This window comes from Daphnia pulicaria, chromosome 6 (assembly GCF_021234035.1).
Source record: "Daphnia pulicaria isolate SC F1-1A chromosome 6, SC_F0-13Bv2, whole genome shotgun sequence".
NCBI lineage: Eukaryota > Metazoa > Arthropoda > Branchiopoda > Diplostraca > Daphniidae > Daphnia > Daphnia pulicaria.
The window spans coordinates 16187941-16213328 of record NC_060918.1 but is presented as its reverse complement, the minus strand read 5'-3'; the positions used below and the strand labels follow the sequence as shown (position 1 = coordinate 16213328).

At 38.5% G+C, this 25388-nt stretch overlaps 19 non-coding genes across 19 annotated transcripts; 8 read left to right on the top strand and 11 right to left on the bottom strand.

Annotated features, from left to right (window-relative positions):
- Positions 1 to 514: 514 nt before the first annotated feature.
- Trnas-cga lies at positions 515 to 596 on the bottom strand. The gene has a single exon. It is a non-coding gene; the product is annotated as a tRNA-Ser (tRNA).
- Positions 597 to 673: 77 nt separating this feature from the next.
- On the bottom strand, positions 674 to 747 carry Trnai-aau. The gene has a single exon. It is a non-coding gene; the product is annotated as a tRNA-Ile (tRNA).
- Positions 748 to 1015: 268 nt separating this feature from the next.
- Trnar-ucu lies at positions 1016 to 1099 on the bottom strand. Its single transcript is given in 2 exon segments — positions 1016 to 1051; positions 1063 to 1099. It is a non-coding gene; the product is annotated as a tRNA-Arg (tRNA).
- Positions 1100 to 1217: 118 nt separating this feature from the next.
- On the top strand, positions 1218 to 1299 carry Trnas-uga. The gene has a single exon. It is a non-coding gene; the product is annotated as a tRNA-Ser (tRNA).
- Positions 1300 to 1710: 411 nt separating this feature from the next.
- Trnak-uuu lies at positions 1711 to 1783 on the top strand. The gene has a single exon. It is a non-coding gene; the product is annotated as a tRNA-Lys (tRNA).
- A 1206-nt stretch (positions 1784 to 2989) lies between these two features.
- Trnas-cga lies at positions 2990 to 3071 on the bottom strand. The gene has a single exon. It is a non-coding gene; the product is annotated as a tRNA-Ser (tRNA).
- Positions 3072 to 3148: 77 nt separating this feature from the next.
- Trnai-aau lies at positions 3149 to 3222 on the bottom strand. The gene has a single exon. It is a non-coding gene; the product is annotated as a tRNA-Ile (tRNA).
- Positions 3223 to 3486: 264 nt separating this feature from the next.
- Trnar-ucu lies at positions 3487 to 3570 on the bottom strand. Its single transcript is given in 2 exon segments — positions 3487 to 3522; positions 3534 to 3570. It is a non-coding gene; the product is annotated as a tRNA-Arg (tRNA).
- Positions 3571 to 3688: 118 nt separating this feature from the next.
- Trnas-uga lies at positions 3689 to 3770 on the top strand. The gene has a single exon. It is a non-coding gene; the product is annotated as a tRNA-Ser (tRNA).
- A 981-nt stretch (positions 3771 to 4751) lies between these two features.
- Positions 4752 to 4824, top strand: Trnar-ccu. Its single transcript has one exon. It is a non-coding gene; the product is annotated as a tRNA-Arg (tRNA).
- A 635-nt stretch (positions 4825 to 5459) lies between these two features.
- Trnas-cga lies at positions 5460 to 5541 on the bottom strand. Its single transcript has one exon. It is a non-coding gene; the product is annotated as a tRNA-Ser (tRNA).
- Positions 5542 to 5618: 77 nt separating this feature from the next.
- Positions 5619 to 5692, bottom strand: Trnai-aau. The gene has a single exon. It is a non-coding gene; the product is annotated as a tRNA-Ile (tRNA).
- A 466-nt stretch (positions 5693 to 6158) lies between these two features.
- Positions 6159 to 6240, top strand: Trnas-gga. The gene has a single exon. It is a non-coding gene; the product is annotated as a tRNA-Ser (tRNA).
- A 411-nt stretch (positions 6241 to 6651) lies between these two features.
- Trnak-uuu lies at positions 6652 to 6724 on the top strand. Its single transcript has one exon. It is a non-coding gene; the product is annotated as a tRNA-Lys (tRNA).
- Positions 6725 to 7221: 497 nt separating this feature from the next.
- Trnar-ccu lies at positions 7222 to 7294 on the top strand. Its single transcript has one exon. It is a non-coding gene; the product is annotated as a tRNA-Arg (tRNA).
- A 635-nt stretch (positions 7295 to 7929) lies between these two features.
- Trnas-cga lies at positions 7930 to 8011 on the bottom strand. The gene has a single exon. It is a non-coding gene; the product is annotated as a tRNA-Ser (tRNA).
- A 77-nt stretch (positions 8012 to 8088) lies between these two features.
- Positions 8089 to 8162, bottom strand: Trnai-aau. The gene has a single exon. It is a non-coding gene; the product is annotated as a tRNA-Ile (tRNA).
- Positions 8163 to 8426: 264 nt separating this feature from the next.
- Trnar-ucu lies at positions 8427 to 8510 on the bottom strand. The gene is given in 2 exon segments: positions 8427 to 8462; positions 8474 to 8510. It is a non-coding gene; the product is annotated as a tRNA-Arg (tRNA).
- A 118-nt stretch (positions 8511 to 8628) lies between these two features.
- Trnas-uga lies at positions 8629 to 8710 on the top strand. Its single transcript has one exon. It is a non-coding gene; the product is annotated as a tRNA-Ser (tRNA).
- Positions 8711 to 25388: the final 16678 nt, after the last annotated feature.

The following is a 25388-nucleotide window of genomic DNA, read 5'->3' as shown; positions in this document are numbered from 1 at the left end:
GAGATCTTCTACAACGTTGGCACAGTTCCGCTCCTCCTTGAAAACCCATCTCTGTCGTGTTGCTTTTGAAAACTGAAATTTATATGCTTCCTCTTCCCCAAGTCATTGCCGTGCCTTTGTCCATATTATTTGTAAAAGTGCACGTTAAATATGTATTACATTATTATTATTATTATTAACGTGTACTTGTTGTCTCTCATCTACTTTTAGAAACTATCTAAACCTGGCCTACGATCACAGACCTCGACTTCGATGGACCTGACTGTTCTTACCACTCGTACGGACCATTGTTGAGAGCATGCCTTATCCAGGGTCACCCCGTTGCTTAGTTTGTCTTGTCTTGTCCAGGGCCATCACATATGCTAAAGACCTAAAGACCTTTCGTTCTTCTCTCACTGTGTACTCCCCTACTGATTTTAAACTTGGATGTTCTCCCAAAAATGACTAGAAATAACTTCTGGCGTCACTTGATCAAATGTTGTGTAGTTACATTTACCAATAAAATGCCACAAAACGCAGATAGTAGGATTCGAACCTACGCTCCAAGATGGAAACTGATTTCGAGTCAGTCGCCTTAACCACTCGGCCATATCTGCATTAAATGTTTTAGCAAAATATTTCGAATGTATCAGTACCTTTTTAGAGTGGAAAATATTTAATGGAAGAATTATAGTGGCCCGTAAGAGGATCGAACTCATGACCTCCGCGTTATTAGCACGGCGCTCTAACCAACTGAGCTAACAGGCCAATAAATTCTTAATATATTAATCAAAGGTTCATTCATCATCAGTTAGGTATACTCTGTGTGTCTTTAGAGAGAATGATTTAAGTTATCTACCAAGCAACGCTATATCAGCAGCACATTTCAATCGTCACTGTGAAGGCAATGCAAGCCAGTGATATTCATTGAGTGTTCGAGATATATTTGTAGTTTTATTTATTGATCTGACATGATTCCCCATGGTTTGTGGTTAACTACTACTCATCATGAACTAATAGTTTCGTCATATGCTATTAATCGTGGCGGGACTCGAACCCGCAATTTTCGGATAACTACTTTCATAGAAGTCCGACGCCTTATCCATTAGGCCACACGACCTACACTTAAAGAAAGTGCTAGGATTTTGCGTCTCTCATTTAACCTGCTCTTCAGTAAGGTCAAACGGAAATTTTGGTGAACCAATAAATATTATTACTAGATTGTCTGAAAATTTGGGGCAGTTGTGGCCGAGTGGTTAAGGCGATAGACTTGAAATCTATTCCTCTCTGAGGACGTAGGTTCGAACCCTACCAACTGCGGTGAATTGCCATTTGTTTCACATGCTAGTATTTTCTAGTGGAACAACTCATTTTCAATCGTTTACTAATATCTCAAATTTACGCATGATTACAAATATGATCTGTGCAGTCATGGGTATCCTAGGTCCCAGGATCTATCTCGGAGCCATAGACCATGACCTGTCAGTTGGGGTTTCCAGAAACGTGTCCATTTTTCAGAGGCCAGTGCCGAAATGCATTATGGCGGTCTTTGAGTGTAGTTTACAAACACAAAATGTAGTCAGAGACAAATTATAGGATGAAAGAATGTGAACTCATTTTGTTTACGAAGAATAGAAAAACGTCCGTACTTCCGTCCGTAAAAGATCTATAAGCAATCGTAAAATTTAAAAATGAACTCGAACGGAAAACTATTGCAATATCAATTATTAAGCCCGGTTAGCTCAGACGGTAGAGCGCGGGACTTTTAATCCTGAGGTCAAGGGTTCAAGTCCCTTATCGGGCGGCTAGTCTTTTGATTTTAGTTAGTATTTTTGGTTTTCCACCATTTATTATCAAGTTAATATCGTTTGAAATCATTCACAATTATGGGCAGAATTCATAGATGTTCATAGACGACAACACGAGTTCTCATGGTGTTTCTTTATGTTCATTCCTACGATGTAGAGAAAGTGCGAACCAAAAGGAAGTACATTCGGATATAGGTAGTGGAACATACACAAATAATGAAATGAGATAGTGAGAAAGAGTATCCCTCATTGTGAGAGTAGAAAGCCTTGATATTTGATACAACTAATTGCAATAGTAAATGTATGTCCAGTTATAGAACTCGAAAGCTGTAAATAGAGTTTGTAGTTAAGATTATTCAAAAAACATGGTTTTCAAGATTGAGACGATGTCCACAGACGGTAATCGCTGTATGTTTATATAACATGGGACGTTTGGCTATCTTCTTGGAAAAAGCTTTGCGTCATTCCTCGGATAGGAGATTCAACCTAATTCAGCCTTTGTGGCCTAATGGATAAAGCACCGGCCTCATAAGCCGGGGATTGGGAGTTCGAGTCTCGCCAGAGGTAGCGAGCAACCGAAACTATATTTATCGAAAATCGTCGTTAAATTGGCAATAACTTGTCTTTTGTTTTACTGTTTTCAAGCAAAAATTTTCATTGGTCCAAGTGTTGGGAAATCGCTGAAATGGCATGCTTAAACTTGGAAACCTTTGCCAGTGACAATTACTTGGCAGCGGAACTTATTCTGCTGTTTTACAGGTGAACTCTGACTCTCTCATCCTTCTCTGCCGTCTTCACTGGTTCCTGGAGCAACAACGCGCTGAATTCAAGACGCTGGTCATGATGGTAAGGTGCATTCTCGGCAACGTGTACTTGTTGTCTCTCATCTACTTTTAGAAACTATCTAAACCTGGCCTACGATCACAGACCTCGACTTCGATGGACCTGACTGTTCTTACCACTCGTACGGACCATTGTTGAGAGCATGCCTTATCCAGGGTCACCCCGTTGCTTAGTTTGTCTTGTCTTGTCCAGGGCCATCACATATGCTAAAGACCTAAAGACCTTTCGTTCTTCTCTCACTGTGTACTCCCCTACTGATTTTAAACTTGGATGTTCTCCCAAAAAATGACTAGAAATAACTTCTGGCGTCACTTGATCAAATGTTGTGTAGTTACATTTACCAATAAAATGCCACAAAACGCAGATAGTAGGATTCGAACCTACGCTCCAAGACGGAAACAGATTTCGAGTCAGTCGCCTTAACCACTCGGCCATATCTGCATTAAATGTTTTAGCAAAATATTTCGAATGTATCAGTACCTTTTTAGAGTGGAAAATATTTAATGGAAGAATTATAGTGGCCCGTAAGAGGATCGAACTCATGACCTCCGCGTTATTAGCACGGCGCTCTAACCAACTGAGCTAACAGGCCAATAAATTCTTAATATATTAATCAAAGGTTCATTCATCATCAGTTAGGTATACTCTGTGTGTCTTTAGAGAGAATGATTTAAGTTATCTACCAAGCAACGCTATATCAGCAGCACATTTCAATCGTCACTGTGAAGGCAATGCAAGCCAGTGATATTCATTGAGTGTTCGAGATATATTTGTAGTTTTATTGATCTGACATGATTCCCCATGGTTTGTGGTTAACTACTACTCATCATGAACTAATAGTTTCGTCATATGCTATTAATCGTGGCGGGACTCGAACCCGCAATTTTCGGATAACTACTTTCATAGAAGTCCGACGCCTTATCCATTAGGCCACACGACCTACACTTAAAGAAAGTGCTAGGATTTTGCATCTCTCATTTAACCTGCTCTTCAGTAAGGTCAAACGGAAATTTTGGTGAACCAATAAATATTATTACTAGATTGTCTGAAAATTCTGGGCAGTTGTGGCCGAGTGGTTAAGGCGATAGACTTGAAATCTATTCCTCTCTGAGGGCGTAGGTTCGAACCCTACCAACTGCGGTGAATTGCCATTTGTTTCACATGCTAGTATTTTCTAGTGGAACAACTCATTTTCAATCGTTTACTAATATCTCAAATTTACGCATGATTACAAATATGATCTGTGCAGTCATGGGTATCCTAGGTCCCGGGATCTATCTCGGAGCCATAGACCATGACCTGTCACTTGGGGTTTCCAGAAACGTGTCTATTTTTCAGAGGCCAGTGCCGAAATGCATTATGGCGGTCTTTGAGTGTAGTTTACAAACACAAAATGTAGTCAGAGACAAATTATAGGATGAAAGAATGTGAACTCATTTTGTTTACGAAGAATAGAAAAACGTCCGTACTTCCGTCCGTAAAAGATCTATAAGCAATCGTAAAATTTAAAAATGAACTCGAACGGAAAACTATTGCAATATCAATTATTAAGCCCGGTTAACTCAGACGGTAGAGCGCGGGACTTTTAATCCTGAGGTCAAGGGTTCAAGTCCCTTATCGGGTGGCTAGTCTTTTGATTTTAGTTAGTATTTTTGGTTTTCCACCATTTATTATCAAGTTAATATCGTTTGAAATCATTCACAATTATGGGCAGAATTCATAGATGTTCATAGACGACAACACGAGTTCTCATGGTGTTTCTTTATGTTAATTCCTACGATGTAGAGAAAGTGGAACCAAAAGGAAGTACATTCGGATATAGGTCGTGGAACATACACAAATAATGAAATGAGATAGTGAGAAAGAGTATCCCTCATTGTGAGAGTAGAAAGCCTTGATATTTGATACAACTAATTGCAATAGTAAATGTATGTCCAGTTATAGAACTCGAAAGCTGTAAATAGAGTTTGTAGTAAAGATTATTCAAAAAACATGGTTTTCAAGATTGAGACGATGTCCACAGACGGTAATCGCTGTATGTTTATATAACATGGGACGTTTGGCTATCTTCTTGGAAAAAGCTTTGCGTCATTCATCGGATAGGAGATTCAACCTAATTCAGCCTTTGTGGCCTAATGGATAAGGCACCGGCCTCCTAAGCCGGGGATTGCGAGTTCGAGTCTCGCCAGAGGTAGCGAGCAACCGAAACTATATTTATCGAAAATCGTCGTTAAATTGGCAATTACTTGACTTTTGTTTTACTGTTTTCAAGCAAAAATTTTCATTGGTCCAAGTGTTGGGAAATCGCTGAAATGGCATGCTTAAACTTGGAAACCTTTGCCAGTGACAATTACTTGGCAGCGGAACTTATTCTGCTGTTTTACAGGTGAACTCTGACTCTCTCATCCTTCTCTGCCGTCTTCACTGGTTCCTGGAGCAACAACGCGCTGAATTCAAGACGCTGGTCATGATGGTAAGGTGCATTCTCGGCAACGTGTATTTGTTGTCTCTCATCTACTTTTAGAAACTATCTAAACCTGGCCTACGATCACAGACCTCGACTTCGATGGACCTGACTGTTCTTACCACTCGTACGGACCATTGTTGAGAGCATGCCTTATCCAGGGTCACCCCGTTGCTTAGTTTGTCTTGTCTTGTCCAGGGCCATCACATATGCTAAAGACCTAAAGACCTTTCGTTCTTCTCTCACTGTGTACTCCCCTACTGATTTTAAACTTGGATGTTCTCCCAAAAAATGACTAGAAATAACTTCTGGCGTCACTTGATCAAATGTTGTGTAGTTACATTTACCAATAAAATGCCACAAAACGCAGATAGTAGGATTCGAACCTACGCTCCAAGACGGAAACAGATTTCGAGTCAGTCGCCTTAACCACTCGGCCATATCTGCATTAAATGTTTTAGCAAAATATTTCGAATGTATCAGTACCTTTTTAGAGTGGAAAATATTTAATGGAAGAATTATAGTGGCCCGTAAGAGGATCGAACTCATGACCTCCGCGTTATTAGCACGGCGCTCTAACCAACTGAGCTAACAGGCCAATAAATTCTTAATATATTAATCAAAGGTTCATTCATCATCAGTTAGGTATACTCTGTGTGTCTTTAGAGAGAATGATTTAAGTTATTTACCAAGCAACGCTATATCAGCAGCACATTTCAATCGTCACTGTGAAGGCAATGCAAGCCAGTGATATTCATTGAGTGTTCGAGATATATTTGTAGTTTTATTGATCTGACATGATTCCCGATGGTTTGTGGTTAACTACTACTCATCATGAACTAATAGTTTCGTCATATGCTATTAATCGTGGCGGAACTCAAACCCGCAATTTTCGGATAACTACTTTCATAGAAGTCCGACGCCTTATCCATTAGGCCACACGACCTACACTTAAAGAAAGTGCTAGGATTTTGCATCTCTCATTTAACCTGCCCTTCAGTAAGGTCAAACGGAAATTTTGGTGAACCAATAAATATTATTACTAGATTGTCTGAAAATTTCGGGCAGTTGTGGCCGAGTAGTTAAGGCGATAGACTGGAAATCTATTCCTCTCTGAGGGCGTAGGTTCGAACCCTACCAACTGCGGTGAATTGCCATTTGTTTCACATGCTAGTATTTTCTAGTGGAACAACTCATTTTCAATCGTTTACTAATATCTCAAATTTACGCATGATTACAAATATGATCTGTGCAGTCATGGGTATCCTAGGTCCCGGGATCTATCTCGGAGCCATAGACCATGACCTGTCACTCGGGGTTTCCAGAAACGTGTCTATTTTTCAGAGGCCAGTGCCGAAATGCATTATGGCGGTCTTTGAGTGTAGTTTACAAACACAAAATGTAGTCAGAGACAAATTATAGGATGAAAGAATGTGAACTCATTTTGTTTACGAAGAATAGAAAAACGTCCGTTCTTCCGTCCGTAAAAGATCTATAAGCAATCGTAAAATTTAAAAATGAACTCGAACGGAAAACTATTGCAATATCAATTATTAAGCCCGGTTAGCTCAGACGGTAGAGCGCGGGACTTTTAATCCTGAGGTCAAGGGTTCAAGTCCCTTATCGGGCGGCTAGTCTTTTGATTTTAGTTAGTATTGTTGGTTTTCCACCATTTATTATCAAGTTAATATCGTTTGAAATCATTCACCATTATGGGCAGAATTCATAGATGTTCATAGACGACAACACGAGTTCTCATGGTGTTTCTTTATGTTAATTCCTACGATGTAGAGAAAGTGGAACCAAAAGGAAGTACATTCGGATATAGGTCGTGGAACATACACAAATAATGAAATGAGATAGTGAGAAAGAGTATCCCTCATTGTGAGAGTAGAAAGCCTTGATATTTGATACAACTAATTGCAATAGTAAATGTATGTCCAGTTATAGAACTCGAAAGCTGTAAATAGAGTTTGTAGTAAAGATTATTCAAAAAACATGGTTTTCAAGATTGAGACGATGTCCACAGACGGTAATCGCTGTATGTTTATATAACATGGGACGTTTGGCTATCTTCTTGGAAAAAGCTTTGCGTCATTCCTCGGATAGGAGATTCAACCTAATTCAGCCTTTGTGGCCTAATGGATAAGGCACCGGCCTCCTAAGCCGGGGATTGCGAGTTCGAGTCTCGCCAGAGGTAGCGAGCAACCGAAACTATATTTATCGAAAATCGTCGTTAAATTGGCAATTACTTGTCTTTTGTTTTACTGTTTTCAAGCAAAAATTTTCATTGGTCCAAGTGTTGGGAAATCGCTGAAATGGCATGCTTAAACTTGGAAACCTTTGCCAGTGACAATTACTTGGCAGCGGAACTTATTCTGCTGTTTTACAGGTGAACTCTGACTCTCTCATCCTTCTCTGCCGTCTTCACTGGTTCCTGGAGCAACAACGCGCTGAATTCAAGACGCTGGTCATGATGGTAAGGTGCATTCTCGGCAACGTGTACTTGTTGTCTCTCATCTACTTTTAGAAACTATCTAAACCTGGCCTACGATCACAGACCTCGACTTCGATGGACCTGACTGTTCTTACCACTCGTACGGACCATTGTTGAGAGCATGCCTTATCCAGGGTCACCCCGTTGCTAAGTTTGTCTTGTCTTGTCCAGGGCCATCACATATGCTAAAGACCTAAAGACCTTTCGTTCTTCTCTCACTGTGTACTCCCCTACTGATTTTAAACTTGGATGTTCTCCCAAAAAATGACTAGAAATAACTTCTGGCGTCACTTGATCAAATGTTGTGTAGTTACATTTACCAATAAAATGCCACAAAACGCAGATAGTAGGATTCGAACCTACGCTCCAAGATGGAAACAGATTTCGAGTCAGTCGCCTTAACCACTCGGCCATATCTGCATTAGATGTTTTAGCAAAATATTTCGAATGTATCAGTACCTTTTTAGAGTGGAAAATATTTAATGGAAGAATTATAGTGGCCCGTAAGAGGATCGAACTCATGACCTCCGCGTTATTAGCACGGCGCTCTAACCAACTGAGCTAACAGGCCAATAAATTCTTAATATATTAATCAAAGGTTCATTCATCATCAGTTAGGTATACTCTGTGTGTCTTTAGAGAGAATGATTTAAGTTATCTACCAAGCAACGCTATATCAGCAGCACATTTCAATCGTCACTGTGAAGGCAATGCAAGCCAGTGATATTCATTGAGTGTTCGAGATATATTTGTAGTTTTATTGATCTGACATGATTCCCCATGGTTTGTGGTTAACTACTACTCATCATGAACTAATAGTTTCGTCATATGCTATTAATCGTGGCGGGACTCGAACCCGCAATTTTCGGATAACTACTTTCATAGAAGTCCGACGCCTTATCCATTAGGCCACACGACCTACACTTAAAGAAAGTGCTAGGATTTTGCATCTCTCATTTAACCTGCTCTTCAGTAAGGTCAAACGGAAATTTTGGTGAACCAATAAATATTATTACTAGATTGTCTGAAAATTCGGGGCAGTTGTGGCCGAGTGGTTAAGGCGATAGACTTGAAATCTATTCCTCTCTGAGGGCGTAGGTTCGAACCCTACCAACTGCGGTGAATTGCCATTTGTTTCACATGCTAGTATTTTCTAGTGGAACAACTCATTTTCAATCGTTTACTAATATCTCAAATTTACGCATGATTACAAATATGATCTGTGCAGTCATGGGTATCCTATGTCCCGGGATCTATCTCGGAGCCATAGACCATGACCTGTCACTTGGGGTTTTCAGAAACGTGTCTATTTTTCAGAGGCCAGTGCCGAAATGCATTATGGCGGTTTTTAAGTGTAGTTTACAAACATCAAATATAGTCAGAGACAAATTATAGGATGACAGAATGTGTACCCATTTTGTTTACGAAGAATGCATATGTAAAGTAGAATGCTATTTACATAAAAATAATATCATTGCCAATGTCCTTTATGCATATTTGAGGCCTGAGCTAGCCATCGTAAAAGCATGATATTGCAAGTGTTGCTTGTTCTCGTGTTGTCTTGACACCAGCAACAATTTCAGTGCCGTCACTTGGGTAATAATTTTTGTTATTTTCATTCCTATGTTCTGTTTGATATGTATGAATGATGCATGACTTGCACCAATGCCGTCCATTACATCGAAAACTGAAATTCACTTGTTTATTTTCAATATAAAACTAAGGTTAAAACACTGTCACTTTACAATCTTTCCTAACTTGTTTTTGTTTCTGTCAATGTTTTTTCGTAACCCTAATTAAATAATTCCCTAACTATTCCCCAATTAGTAGCATCATGTACATGTTGACAGCAGTCATCGAAAACTGTTATGACAAGGTCACACTCGTGGCATAAAAAATGTCGTCGATTACATGCAAACCATCAAATTTGGTAATCTATTCAATTTTTAATTATTCGTCGAAGTGCTAATTACAAATTTCACAAATGAAGATTCAATTAATCGAAGATTTCAAGAGAATCCAAATTCTTGTAATTTTTTTCACAAGTATTCAATAGTTGTCAACAAGCCTCGGACTTTCTTGATTTGTCCTATTTGTTTACTTTTCTGTTCAGTGATTAAGACGACCAACAACATTTCAATTGACACACACACTGGCCATAAAGTGATGCCATACCCACTACTTTGCCAAATAAAGTTGAATTCCATTCGTATGGCTGATTGAAATTGAAACTTCTGTGTATTTTTGTGGTTTTTCAACAAAAAATGCTGTATTGGGGTTGTGAGTATCTTTCTCTTCCACGAAAAAAAATGCGAGGAGCGAAGAGAAAGCAATGTGATACAGAGTCGGGGGGAACAAGGAGTACACATTAAAAAAATCTGATTCTAACCAGAGCTATAGACTAGGAGTCTATAGCTCTGGTCAAGTTAAAGCTTTTAATCAGCATTTGGAGACACGACTACTTCTGTAACATGGTTCCGCTCCTGCTTTTTATTCCTTTCTTTTTTATTACACCAGCCTCCACTGTCGTCTTGTGGGGTGGGGAGGGGGTCATCAGGCTCACCAGGGCCACCTTTCAGGCCGACTGGACGGCCGTTTTCTCTTCCAGGATGGCGTTGACCAGATGCGGCGTCAAAACTTCAATAAATTTAGGGGGGGGGGGACTTTTTTGGATGACGGCCCAGATAGTGGATCGTCTGCGCCACCAGCTTCTTCACTTCGTTGCTGGTGTGATTCCGAGTCTTGGCGAATGCCAGGCATAACGGTGGTGGGAACGAGACTGGGCTGCCGCTAGGGCAGCCGCTCGTCATCAGGTGATTTAAGAGGAAGCCGATGGCCCGGATGATGTTGGACAGGATGGGAACCCAGTCGTCCTCCAGGTAACTGAGGAGGACGCGGTGCAACTTATCGCGCTATTCCGACGTGTAGACGTTCTCGGCCGCTTCCTTGAGGGCCACTGAGAGACAGGCGCTCTTTCCGTGACGCAGAGTCCAGTCTAGCGACGGATCGTCTTGAATCAAGTAGTCGTTAAATAGAGTTACCAGTTCGTCGGCGGGCAGGTGACGGAAGAGGGCGCCAAAACATCCGGCGGCGGCCGATCGCGTTTTTTCTTTGACTGCAGACTGGCCAAGATGGACTTGCGGATGGGCTCACTCATCTTGTCGCCGGCCTGAGTGATAACGGCTCTGAGGGCATACAGCGACGTCTCCTTGAATGACGAGTTTTCTGTTTTCTTGGTTTTTGTGTAGATCTTGTAAAACAGTGGATCGACGCGCTCTTGACCAAATACTAGTTGACTCAGCCCAGCTAGCAGAGTATGTTTCCCAAATATTGCTAATATATTATATCCCTACAATTGAGATGTTGGTAAAATAATTTTTTTAAATATTTTTCCAATATATTTTTGCACCCTAATTTGCTGGCTCACAATATTTTTTCAACTTATTTTACTTATTTTACTTTTCTTGGCGAAATAACAGTTTTACTACTTTTAAAATTTTGACGGATATCTGGTTGTTGTGTTTATGGTTATGTAATCCAGCGTGGAATATTTATTCATTTTCAACTTGTTATTAGAAAGGATTCTATTTAGAGTTCAGTTTTGTTTTTGGTCTGAACTGGGATTGAACCATCACACATTGTGTCATCAATCCAATGCTATAACCACTACACCAACAGCAATGCTGTAACCACTTCACCAACAGCGTTATTATAATTGTTTTTCGACTTGAGGCAATAAAAGTTTTTAACTTCTAGAAGCCACGTAAACAAAGGGTTAAGATGGGAATCCCTATAGGGGTTTGTCCCGACAGGCAATAGAGAGATCCAGAGGATCTCGCCACGGATGTCCCTACGGCCAAAAAAAGGATAAATCAAGTCTCGTAATGGTAAAATATTGTTTTCCGAGAATATTCTTCGGTCGATAACCCACATATTGGTATAATATTAGATTAGTACTTTGCTGCGTCAAGGTGGCTGTTAAATTGTTTTGTTGTTTTCCCAATAAATGGCTTTTATCAAAGATGAATAAATCAATATTATTTTTTGTTATTTTCACAATAACGGACCATTAAAAAAGTATTAAATTCTTTTTTTTATGAAAAAGCTATAGTTTTTTACATTTAACGTGCGTTTAAAATCCTAAATGTTTTATATCGTATTCAATTCGTTAGTTCGGCATACAATTGCCTAAATGAACAAACCAATTGTCTTTAAATCCAGATCTTGCACAAGTCTCGAACAACTAACTTTCGTACTTCGAATTTAAAACTCTACCTCCACGCTAACGTGATATAATTAATCTTAAACGTTAAGGAGATGAAATGTTAAAACTGCTATTATTATATATCCATATAGATAATTCTATGGAGGTTGGTTCAAACCCACTTTCAGCAAACAAATGACTTATGAAACAAATATATAGTCTCAATAATCATAAATTCAAAACACTGATGTAATTAAATCAATTTTGCTCACGCTGGGCTATAACCATGACAATGTGTAAATATGCACTATTGCACTATCCACCAGGTCACGTCGGGACTTTCTTTATATCTCTATAGGTAATGTATTGGTTATAGCATTGGATTGATGATTCAAAGTATAATGGTTCAAACCCACTCTCGGTAACAAAAGCCGTACTTAATCAAACATTTAGGATTTGAACGTGTGGTAAATGTAAAAGACTATAGCTTTTTCATAGAGAACGATATATTCCTTATTTAATGATCCGTTATTGGGAAAATAACAAAAAATAATATTTATTTATTCATCTTTGATAATAGTCATTTATTGGGATAACAACAACAAAATATATCAGCCACCTTGTCGCAACAAAGTAATAATATAATATTATACCAAGATGTAGGTTATCGATCGTAGAATATTGTCGGAAAAAAATATTTTACCACTAGAGACATGCTAGCTGGGAGACGACTTGCCGCCTCAAGACGGACTTGACGGTTCTGATCGCTCAACCATTTCACAAAATTTTTTTTTCTTGTTTTTACAGAGGCATGTATGGTCCAATGACTTTTAAATTGTACAATTTGGATGCCATCTTCATGTATGCTTTAACTTTCGCCAGCTGTTTTTTTTCGCCTCCTCCATCTCTTGGCACCCTAGAACAGAAATTTATATAAATTAATAATGCGATATTTTTTCAAAGAACACAACATGAATGCTTACAGCTTCCTTTGATGAAAAATTTAAGTCGGCAAATGTATTGCTCACCCCGAAAAAGTTTACTTTTCGGGGTGATGTCACATCTCATGGTTGGTATAACAACTCATCCAAGACCCGCACAACAATCTGAGGTTGGTAATAGCCATTGATCCTCATTTCTTTTTCTATCCGTTTTTTGTAGAATTCAAACGAAGTTCCTGGCAGGAACGCCCTATTAATTATTCAAATAAAAAATTATTATTTGAATAATATTTAAAAAATTTGAATATAATAACTTACCAAGTCATAAACTTGTCCACACAAAGACGGTTTATGTACTTGAGCAGGACGAATTTTTTGGATTGCTCCATTACTGAATGATTGAAAGTAATGGATCTCCGTAGACGGTCAAACGTGCCTGATGGAGATTCTTCAACTTGAATGTGTCTAGTTCAAAGGATGTACCGGCGTACTTTGAAAGAAATCCAAAATGAAGTTGGTGATGATCTTTTTCGACGTATTTCATTGCGTGACAGGTGAATCGGAATGATTGTAATGTTGGGTCGTTGGCACAAATAATTATCCTAAACATTTCACTTTAGATATGTCTTTTTCCTGATCCATTTGTCTGGAAAATGGCCATGTTTTGGCTGTCTGTTAGTCAGTAGATAGTTGATGCTTTGTTAGTAGACACGCCGATCCGTTCGTAGTATTCAAGAGTCCTCGTGACTGCTAGTAGTTACGTCCACTGCTATGTCCACATGACGATTCTCGTTCAACTCACTCAACACGCCCCGAGATTAGAGATGTTCACCTTTGATAGAGAAACGCAAGAAGCAAAACTGGAGGCGTCACTGGCCAAAATATTTTCTTCATTTGTGCTAGCATGTTTGGCAACGAAGCTTTGCTTCGTGAAATAGTTTGGAGGACCGATGATTGACACAACTGATATTTCGTTGGCTGCCGATCGGTTAATTCTCAAATTTGTAGCAATTCTCGACAAAGAATTTCATCCCGTTGATGAACTCTTCACTCATAACTAAGCACGTGCTCCATTCTCTTTACTCGGCGGCCTTGTCCAAATCAATATACGCTGCTCTTGCGGCCATGACAACAACTGGTCCTATAGTCGGTTCTATGGCTACAATTTCTCCAAGTGTACTGGAGAGATTCAGCTATTTTAGCGATTTCAGCGAGATCCCTGTCTGAAATAAACTTTGACCGATGGTTAATCGTTTTGTTTACTTGTTGTAAGCTGAGCTGTTAATTTTTTTGTTACTGCAAGTCGTACCGCCACGCTGCTGGTGTCAATGATGAAGCCCAAGTTCTCTTTCGATTGACTTGCGTCACCTCTTTGATCAGATTTCTTTGCTTCAATAATGAATTCTGACTATTGCAAAACATCATAAATATATACGATATGCTCTTCTGCTTGGCGTTGTGAAACTGCTGTTACTCTGCCATCGTCCAAATAGATTGAATGACGCATTTCTTTCACGTGTAAAACAGCGTTGACCGGCTTAAGGATCTTTGTGATACAGTGGACAGCAGAGGAGAGTTCAAAGGGAAGATTGAGGAAGATGAGATATTGAATCTCGCCGTTCGGCTTTGGTATGGCTGCACCGAGATATTTTGTTTGACAGGGTGGATTTTTATGTGCTGATAGGCCACCTTTAGATCATAAGTTATCTGGTAGTCTTGGTCTCGTGTCAATTACAATAATCGCTGGAAGTGCTCGCTGAGAGCGTAACCTTTTGTTCCTTGATGCTCAGATTTACACATCTTGACCCATCCCAGCAAAGTCTCTTCTTATTCGAACCGTCTTTTCCGTCTTTAGATTCAATAATCTCATCTGAATTCCTGTAAAAAACAAATTGTATTGGTTTGTGGCTAATGACAAATAAAACTCGATTTGAGATCGCGCAATTAAAAAGTGTAATGGCCATTTTATTGAATCAGTCAAAATTAATTACTCCTTGTGGGTGTTTTTGGGACAGTTTCTGACAAAATGATAAGTTGCTCCGCACAAATAACATTTCCTTTCTTTTTTGACCTTCGTTCGTCTCCCTCCTCAGAAATAACCTCATCACCCTCTAGGCTTATATCCTTCCTGATAGCCGCGAGACGGTTCAGCTCTAGAATAATCGTATTGTGGATAACCCCCGAATCGTTTGGCCTGTGCGGCTGAGTGTTCCTTGTCCGATTCACGGTAAAATTCGCGTTTTTAGTCAATGTTTTCCTGGTCTCTCAATACTTTAGCCAGGTCATTTTACAAATATTCAACCTTCTTCCTGTATATTATATCTTCCTTTCTTCCTTACTGCTGTATTTGACAGCTATCGGCCGGCCATGTTTCCTCTAGACTTGGAGAAAGAAAATTTGTTTGCGTTATTCTTCGTCCGACTTTCTCAGCTCTGCTAGTGCATTCTCGGATGCAGTCTTAACATTTCCAGCCTCCACGATTGCGATCACTGCCGTTGATGCGAGTATTCCGTTTTGTAAAGGAATCATAATTTTCCCCAATGCTTCCAGTTGCTATAATAAAGCAAATGAAAGAAGAACTGTTAATTACAAGTTCTTTCTGTTTGGCTAACATAATATTTTTAAATAATAGATTTGTTGTTGTTATTCGTGTGTGTGTCAATTTAATGATTCGTGACATTCATATGATTGAATTTGTCTTTTTTTGCGACCTGGTTGTCAACAGGCAGCTGTGTTTGGACCCATGGCTGTTAATCTACATCTTTTCTCATGACTATAACATGCAGCTCAATTTCTGACTGTGAACAGGCAATTGTAATGGAGCTCATGACTTCCCACAGGCAGCTCAATTCCTGACTATCAAAAGGTAAAAACTGTTTATGAACTCATGATTTTCATTATGCACCTTAGCTCATGACTATAGAAATGCAGCTTACAATTTGCCAACGACGTGGGGTTCAACTTCAACCTAGGTTTAAAATTATAACTTTATTTGACAATACTTACCCATCCAGTGATGGATGATATATCATGTGAAACCTTGAAGAAACAATTAAGAAAGAGTTGTCAACAAACCAGCCCTCATTGGGCATTTCATTCCTGACTATATACGTGCAACTGGTTGATTGATTTGTTGCTGACTAGTGAATAAAAGACTTATGGCTCTCATGTAGCCAGCGGTGAGATTATGTGTTGTAACTTATGTTAGGTAGGTGCCCGGGGCGCAGTCGTGGCAAGGTGTGGTTGGGGGTTGAGATCCTGTTGGCAGTTCACGGGCACAGCCTTTTTATTGGCCATCTTTTTGCCATGATTTTTCTGTAGCTGATGTGACCAATGGATGAATGGATTAAAGCCATTCCTGAAGAGATCTCTGAAATGGATAAGCAATAAATGTTTCATTGTCTCGAGAAACAGTGATATCGAGACGGTATATAGAGCTTGTTGTCAATTCGGGTGGCCGTCATTTCGAGTGCTCCATTTCTTTCAATGAATTCGCGTGACTCGGTGAAGTGCACCTCACTTCCTTCTGCAATAAAGAATCCAACAGCGAATAGATTGATTCCGATAGAGGGAATATAGAGAACGTCGCTGATAGTGCATTTCTTACTGACATCGTTGACTGGTGTTACGATGTGTATATTTTCTTTGCCAAGAACAGCAGTTTGTGGTCTACCAATCCCGTTTATCCAGCTTGAGTCAGTTTCGAATGGTGTGAAGTTACGCAGCATCCATTGTTGATCAGTCATATGACTGGATGCAGCAAAATCTTGAAAAATGTCGGTTCTGGAACGATTTTCTGTTGAGAAGCATGTGTTCAGCTCATCTCTCTGTTTTATGAAGCATTCTTTCTCTTCTTGGCCGTACTTATCACAGTATCCACAGTGTACTGCTTCAGTGTTCTTGAAATCACAGTTCTGTACTTCATGACCAAAATTGTTGCAGTGGCTGCAGCGTCCAAAATCGTGAGGCCGTTTATTTTTCAGCAGCCCAGGTTCGTTTCGGGTGCATTGAGTGTTGCCCCCTCGACCTCTTTAAGGATAGGGACTTGGCATACGTGATAAATTCTTTTGTTTTCCCAATGAGACAAACCACCCAATTCGATGAGCCACGGTGGGCATTGGCTTGATTTTTTAGTCGTCCTTGACTTAGCCTCTAATCAATGGTTTAAATTTCTTGTTCGCCAAAGAAAGCATGATCAGCAGGGCTGCGTCCCCCATTTATAAGATTTAGTCGTTCCTCTTCTCTTACGAGTCTTGAGGTTAAGTTTTCTAAAGTCCTATCAGCAATCGGACAGCTCTCAAATGAACATCTAAAATAATGAAGACTTCCTGGAAGAGTGGTGAGAATCTTTCTACAGATTTCTCGTCGTCCATGGTAATACCAGCTGCTAGAATTTGTTGGGCAATGAGCTTGGTAGACTCAATGTGAGCTCTTATGCAGAGTTCAGGTTTTAGCTTGTAGTTTAGAAACTCTTGTACAAGATACAGTTTCCTTTATGTGGAATTCTGTTGGTATCTGCTAGTCAGAAAAATCCAAATATTGCGGGAAGTTTGCCGAGTATGTAATGAATGTTGTTGTTCTTGATTACCACTTGAGAAGAAGTGCATTGCCAGATTATCATCCTGATACCAATTGTAAATAAGTGCTTTGTTTGTAACCAACGCCTCAATTTTGCACGTTTTGTTTCAAACAAATGCAAACTAATTACAGCTGCATACATGAAGACCAAATAGACACAGTCCCTCCGGAAGCCAATTTGATTGCCGATGAAATTGGTAAACAGTTCGGTCTTTCAGGGTCTCGTGAACCGAACCCCATGCATTCAACGATACCTCCTTCTGCAAATTGACGACAAATTTTCAGGACAAATTACAAATTATCTAAAGAAAAAATTTAAATCTCTTCGAGGGAGGAGCATTTTGTGTGATTCAGGGGTGATGGCGTCACTTCCAATCTGTTTTTAGAATTGCACAATGGTCATGAGTACATTCATTCATTAAAACGAGTTAAAAGTATCTCGTGGAATGATTAACCTACCGGGCTTCTTCGCCTGCAACCAGCTTACTGAGTACCAAAAACTTCTTGTCGAGTGCCGTTTTACGACTATCCATCAAATCCTGGTAATTTTGCTCCTGAATGACCATTTCTTCGAGAAAACGTGTTATTTCTCCCTAATGCATGGAAAGTGAACGGCTTCAGCAACCTGCAGAGCTGATGCGTGCATTTGGTGCTCGGTTTCCAAATTTTGTTCCATTTCAGCAATGCGGTTCTGTCAAGACAAGAAAAATGTGATTTTTCATATCATATGGAGTAGCCATTGCACGTTTCCAACATAATACAGTCATGTGTGAATTAGCCAACACCGATTCAGACAGATTATTACAAGCTGTAATAAGTTCTTGGTTATGAGCACCAGCTGTACTTCGTTGCTCTTTTAGCTGGTCTTCCAAATCTTCAACCTGTTTAATTAAGTTAGAGTATATTTCAGGCTGTGAAGATGATTAATCTAGACAAAATTGTTGCTTATAAGCCAATAATTGTTCCTTAAGTTGTTTCTGATATAGTGGCACTTTCTCTTTCAACTTGTCACTCTTATGAGATGACATCCTATCATTTTAAAAAATTATATTATACTCACAAATATTAATTGGGACTAGGGAAATTACCTTGTTTTCCTGATTTGCTCTGGCCATGTCGCTTTTTAGTTGATAACGCTTTGAGCTGATTATAACGAATTTACAGCTGCTGGACCTTTTTCTTGGCTTTAAAGAGGTCACTTTTAGATTTGTTGTACCTATTTGAAAAATAATAAAAAATGAGAACCGAACTTGTTAAACGCCTAGGTTTAACCAAGAAATCAAATCCATTTTTGATAAAACTCTAATTACTTTAGAAGAATTTCTACAAACTCAGCTTTGTCCCGTCCTGCTTCTAGCTCAATTCTTTTCTTTTCTTTAAATTTTTTAAGCAAGATCAAGGTTGATTATCATGTTCGATAGATAAGAAGACCCTCTTCAATGTCTCCAAAATACAGGCTTAACTCTTTGTTCCAAAAAACTAACGAACAAAAAAACTTAAATGTCATGAGGCGATAAGCCGACGTTTTTGTTCTGGTGAGGAATAAGGAGCATTCCTTAGTTTAGCATCAGTTGTCGCAGCAATACCAAGGCTTCCATGACCTCATCAACTTGTTGTCTACTCGAGCCACGTCTGTTTACCATAAAGTCTGAAATAGTTGCAAAGTGCCAGAATTCGAGGGTGGACGTGGGTCAGACGAGATACCATGGTGAAGGATGAGCTTTGCTTGGTGGCTTGAGTACCCATCCAGTCTATCGCAAATGATGGATGGTCCAAAGCTCCCATCGTCGAGTTCAAAGACGGAATGGTATGAATAACCCTCGAATGTTTGTTCTTATTTTTGTGTCTATATATGTGTGTGTGTGTGTGTACGACGAACGATTGGGCCCCTGAGTTGATTAGCTTACAGACAACATTGGGTTACCTTTCTGTGTTGAATGTTTAAACCTCACCCGCCAAGACCCCAAATTGTTGGACACCTACTTGCTGACCTAAAACAACTGGCAGATAGTTAAGTGGTTATAGGTTGCCGTTTAATTTTTGTTTTAAATTTTTTATTTTACACCTTAATTTGCGGGCCCAGTCTTTCTAGCACGTCTCATCATCACTACTAACTTACCACTCCTTGACTGATGTCGTTTCAGTTTCTGCTGGATCGACAACGTGTCAAATGGACAAGTGAGCGAGTGCTTGCTCGTTTGAAGTCGCCGGAGAACGTGGTTACACCCTACGACCAACGGTAACTACAAAACAATAAAAAAAATCAAATAAAGCCTCTCTCAATCATTACTTAATCCTTAACTTTTGTTTTTTTCTTTCACGTTTTTTTATAGAACGCAGGCCTAGTGCTAAACGAAATCACCGTAAAAGGCGGAAAACTACCCAAAGAATTTTGGCGAATTAACGCTAAAGATTCCCTTCGGCCAAGTAGCGGTAGTTAGCGCTACAGTGTATATTCTGAAACGTTGAAGGCCACGGGTACAGGAACTGTCCCACTCACAAGTAGTGGTTGGAATCCAGAAGGGGTAAAAAAGAGGGCGACCGATAAGCAATTGCCCGTGAGTAAATTTTTATTTTTTTTTTTGTCAATGCCTTACATTGTAAATAAAAGTCAACCTTGTTTTTTATTTTGGTCTGACTAGCTGTGAGTGATCATGACATCGTTACCTACAGGCCAACTGTTTCCAAACTCGGAATTTTCTGTGAATTTGTGAGTAAGGCGTATGATACCCAATCGCATTACACCGGTGGAATGGTGATCATTCTACCCCCCGACAACGGAACACTTTTTATCTCTTTAAACACCCAGTGAAGCCATCAGTAATGCCACAGAGGCAAGAGTACGAAAAAAAGCGAGATAAAATTCCGCAAAGAAGACCTCTCGTTTGATGCTTGATCAATTCATTGGGAGAGGCGTTAAGCCTTCGCTGAATAAAGCAGGATTTGCCACTTATGGTTCCAATTCCTTTTGGCCGGAAAATTTCCAATTGTTCGAGGGTCAATCCTCGCCGAGCCGTCAGATCTTGGGCGCGGGTAAAACACGGATTTTGTTTCAATTTAGACAGTGGATTTATATAGTTATGAAACACTGATTTCCAAAATTTTATTATTTTTGGTCCAGTCGTTTCTGAGATATCTTAAAATGAAAAACGTTTTATTTTTTATTTTGCCGTAGAGCATTTTTTACCGATGTTTTTATATTTTGCATTATTTGTCCCTATTTTTTAATTTCTTAGAAAATAAAATACGTTTTTAAATAAATAAATATATGATATAAAAGTTTCTTATCCAGTTTTTCATTAGCTTTCTTTTGGTTACATTTATTTTAAGAAAAAATTAATTCTAAGTATAGTAATTTAACTTTTACATTTTTAAACTCTTCCTTATTCAAAAATCTGTAGCCGAAATCTGCGACTTCATAGAGTAGCGGTTTTTTAAAATTATTCATTAGATATCAATTCATCACATCTATTAAAATCAAAAGACTTAAATTTATACTTTGACCGCAACAAATCGGCAAAGTTCATGAATTTTTAGGATTTTCAACTTCATTTTATGCCTAACGGGCTTTCATGTAAAGTCAGAAAGGGTCTGCTTTAGGGAAACCTAGGTGGTGCTGAAACTCATTAGTAACTCTTAAGAGGAAAGGAAGTTTAAATTTTTGCTCGCAACGTTACCGGTATGTTTTCGCTGTTATAGTTAATTATCATCCTTCCCGTGCATAATAATGGATTCACACGTAGTGCGTTGTTTGGTGGGTGAAAAACTCAACGAAATTGGTTTTCAAACAACTTACGTGATTGAGAATTTGTTGATCATGGCCATAGAAGCCTCAGAAGAAGTTGTGAGAACAATTCAATGTAGAGTGAATATGGATTAAATACCGACAATTTGTGATCATCACTTTGCTGCTTTTCATATAACTATTACCACGTTCATATGGACAAAGTTAAGTCAAACTTGTGTAGTGACCCTTTAAAAATGCATCAAAGTGATGAAAAACCTAATGCTAAATGTCGCAAAGGAACGAACAAAGTTTCACTTAACATGTGTGACTCCCCCAAAAAGTTATTTTAGAGACATAGTGTCCAGTAATAAGTTTTTAACCGATGCAGTTAAGCAATGAGGATAACAGACGTTCATTCAATGAATGTAAATGCTATTATGGCTTGTGGTACTAGTAGTAGTAAATTTTTTTCTTCATGTGTAGTTATTTCCGCTAGTTGTATGGTATTGCAATACACCCCTTGCGCTAACACCACGCTCAAATTAATTGAACCTCCACCAAGAATAAAATGTGTTAATTTTTTTACACATATCAGCCTAACACAAGAAGTTCTAATAAATTTATTGAATTTTTCAAAAATATATACATGACAAAATTCATTATTTCGTATTGATCGAAGAATAAATAATTGGAGCAACGAAAAACTTTGTAGTTATTGCCAAGCTAGTTGGAATTCTTAACATTTTAAACAACACATCCGTCAAAGGCCATGAACACAAATTTGAATCAAGATCACTTACAACTACTTAATCTAATGCAGAGGACTATAGTGGTGTTTCAAAAAGATTTTCCTGTTTTAAATATTTTTTTCCTATAAAAAAGATTTCCTTTTTTCATTTTGAATTATATTGGAAATATAAATTACGGATTTATCATTCAGCATGACACAACAATTTTTATTGTCCAACGAGACAGACCAATTTTTATGATTTAGCTCATGATATTTGCCTTTTCTGAGAAAGAAATGATTGCAGAAGTGGTCCGTTTTAATGAACCTTTATAAGTATTGTGTTTTTTTCATTTGTTTTATTATTTGAAAAGGCCAAAAAAATTTTAAATGCATCATAACGTCGAACAACTTGTTCAAGAGGTTTTCCGCAATGCTTGAGCCTATGTTTGAGTTTTTGTAAGAAATTTTCAAATGGAAAAGCGGAAAAATTGTCAACACAACCAAATTCCAATACATCCTCCGGTAGATGAACATGCACATTATAAACAACAAATTTTTTACCATAAATTTTTATACTATCTCTAATAAATTAAGAGCTGGTTTGCGTATTTCGCATATTGTTTACACAATTGTGGGTTAACGAGTAGCTTCATGGCTACGTGGAAATATAGGAAATGATGATAAATGAGAGATGGAAGAAAATCTTTAAATTCCACGGAAATAATATATAACATGTGTAGCCAAAATTGAGTAGCTTCATAATGAGAAAAATCATTAAGGGTTCTGGTAGTTCTAGAAAAATCGAACAGAATGTGGACAACGGTAGGTTACTTCTTAGTAAATGTATTTCTCGTCAATTTTCTTTTCACTTTGAACATTTTTGTTCCAACACTGAATTTACATTGAAGGTTTACCGAGACGCAAGTAAACATTTTTCTCCTCCGCAAACTGTTTCGTCAACAACAAGATATCGTCGTAAGTACCAAATATACTGGAATTCGAGAGTGTACTAAGTATCGACATTCTTAAAACCAATTTTGAACTCTATTAAAAATATTTCCTTCCGTCTTGCTTATACAGTCACGCGTGTTAATTTCTTGGGCAGGAAAATTGCTCTATGTGTTTTTATTTCAAATTGACGGAAGGTACAGTATACTTCAAATCTAACTATTCCCCCTTTTTTAATCCCTTTTTGCCTTTTAAGGAAAAGAACGAGAGAAAGAAAAGGTGAAAAAGTGATTAAAAGAAGGGGGAATAGTTAGATTCTAAGTATATCTTCCGTATCTTTTATATTAACTCCCCGTAATTGTAAAGCCAAATCACGTTTTTCACATCCTCTTCACTATCGGCATATATTCACAGTGTGATTCAAACATAAATCAACAAGGGCTAAAGTTATCTTTTCCATCCTTATACTCTGAAACACATTACGGATCAACATATCAAGTTGAAATAAGCTATTTTGTTGTAAATTTACACCGTGGACTTCGCCCAATCTTTTCCGTTTTCTGGTCTGTAGCAAACATTAAATCTGAATTGTTTTGTAATATTGATAAAATTCGAACAGCATCAATAATGAAACAATTGCCACGCATTCATATATATTGAAACTTATGTTCCAGTTCCTCGTTGACAGTAGCTGAATATGGGAAACGCGTTTCAAAATTTATTTTTTTTAAAGGAAAAGATGTCCCTTTCACTGTCTGTAGAACTTCTGTCCTTCACTTCTTCGAACACTTTTCTCTTGTTCGTGTTTTTTTCCTTCTAAAAGTCGGCTTCAGAAAAAATTCAAATGACGACGAAGACGACGACGACGATAGCATACAAAATAAACATTTCACTCAACTTTAATTTCCATAATTGTTTTTTCGATGCTCATGTTTTTTGCCCTCCTTTCCTTTTGTGAAGCCTCTGAAGCTCCGGCTGGTGGACGGCTGGTCGTAGTCAAGGATATTATTTGAAGTTGAACCCGTTTTCTTTCCTCCAGTGTCGTCAAAATTAGAAAAATTAGCATGATCCTTTTGAGACTCCGGAGATGAAATAATGCAGCATGTGTCTCCATGCAAAGTGCGACATTTTGTTGTAAGTCAACTATCTGAAAATCGAGATAGAGAATTTAAGTATACTTCTTTGCGTTCTTTGTACCAAAGTCGTTCGCTCTGCCAATAGGAAAACGAACTCTCACTCCAGCTCAAGGCTGCATAAAAAATAATGATAAAATAAAGGAATCGTAGCACATCTAATACACACACGGTTCCTGCAATCAAGAAATTGAGATATCAGTTCTGCCCCAAGGATTTTCACTAAAAATGCTGCTATAGGAGAGGTTTCAGTTCGAATCAGAGTAAGTCACTATGGTTTTAATGTGCAATGGGCTAGAGTTATGGTTTGTGTCAATCCAGTCCTCTCCTCTATTCGTCAACGGCAATTCTGCCTCGACAGAATCCGATGGAAGCACACACGTTTCCGCTGCAACCAACACAAGCTATCCAAAAACGTCGCTGAGTGGTGGTCTCATATCGGCTGCCCGCTGATGATGATGGCTCCTTGTTCCCTTCAACTACCCCAGCCTTCCCCTAGACTTGACGGAATCGTTTCAGGATTCCAGGGCAGCAGCACGCCGACTTCCGGTAACAGCCCTATTCCCATCGGAGCTTTGCAGAGGTTCAACCAATCATCGCGAAGCCTGGCACTGCTAGAGAGGGCCGTCGTTCTGGTCTCTATAGCGTCGATCGCCATTTTAGCCAGATGCATTTTCAGCCATTTTTGCAAGGAAATAAAAATCACACATGAGGTAACAAGTTCATTTAGATTTCATAATTGTTTACTTATAGATTCTTGTTCATTGCGTTGATTATTAATTTTTAGTTCAAACAACATTTTTCCTGAGCAAGCCATTTGACATCAACTATATTCATTTTCGTTTTTTCGTAGTAAAGGTTTAATAAAAATCTTTAGAAAAAAATACCAGTGATCCACTAAAAGCTATAAGTCTATTTATAATTTTTTTGTAAATTACTTTATAATTGATGCATATATTCACCATATTGCTTTCATTGAAGGTGCCTGAAATGGCTCATCCACTACCTTAAAATTCTCGAGATGGTGCCTTGACAACTTAAATCTTTCAGAGACGTCAAAATGATGGAAATTTCCAAACCTTCATCAAACATACGTTTATATGACTGGATTGAGAGATACTATTAAAACCAGTATTTGTATTGTGCAATAAAGTTATCATTCCACTATTTTGACAAGATAAGCAAGGTCGTTACGACGATGCTATACAAAGACATCAGATTATCAATCAAGTACAGACAACAACAAAAGCATTTTGATGAGATAAGTAACCATTCTTTATCAGTCTATTGCAAAAAAAATTTCCGAATTTCATAGCAGTCATTCCAAAATTATTTTTTTATTAATTACTTACGTTTTTACTGTGGATTGTTCAATTTTACTTGTCAAAGCAATTCCATCTTTTAGATGATACTACGTTAATCAACTCCTGCGAGAGAATTGTAACGTTTCAGCATTATTGAACTCTTTTGACAGGCCAGGCAAAGTCGTTCCGATTATGCTACAAAGACATCAGCCTATCAATCAAGTACAGTAAA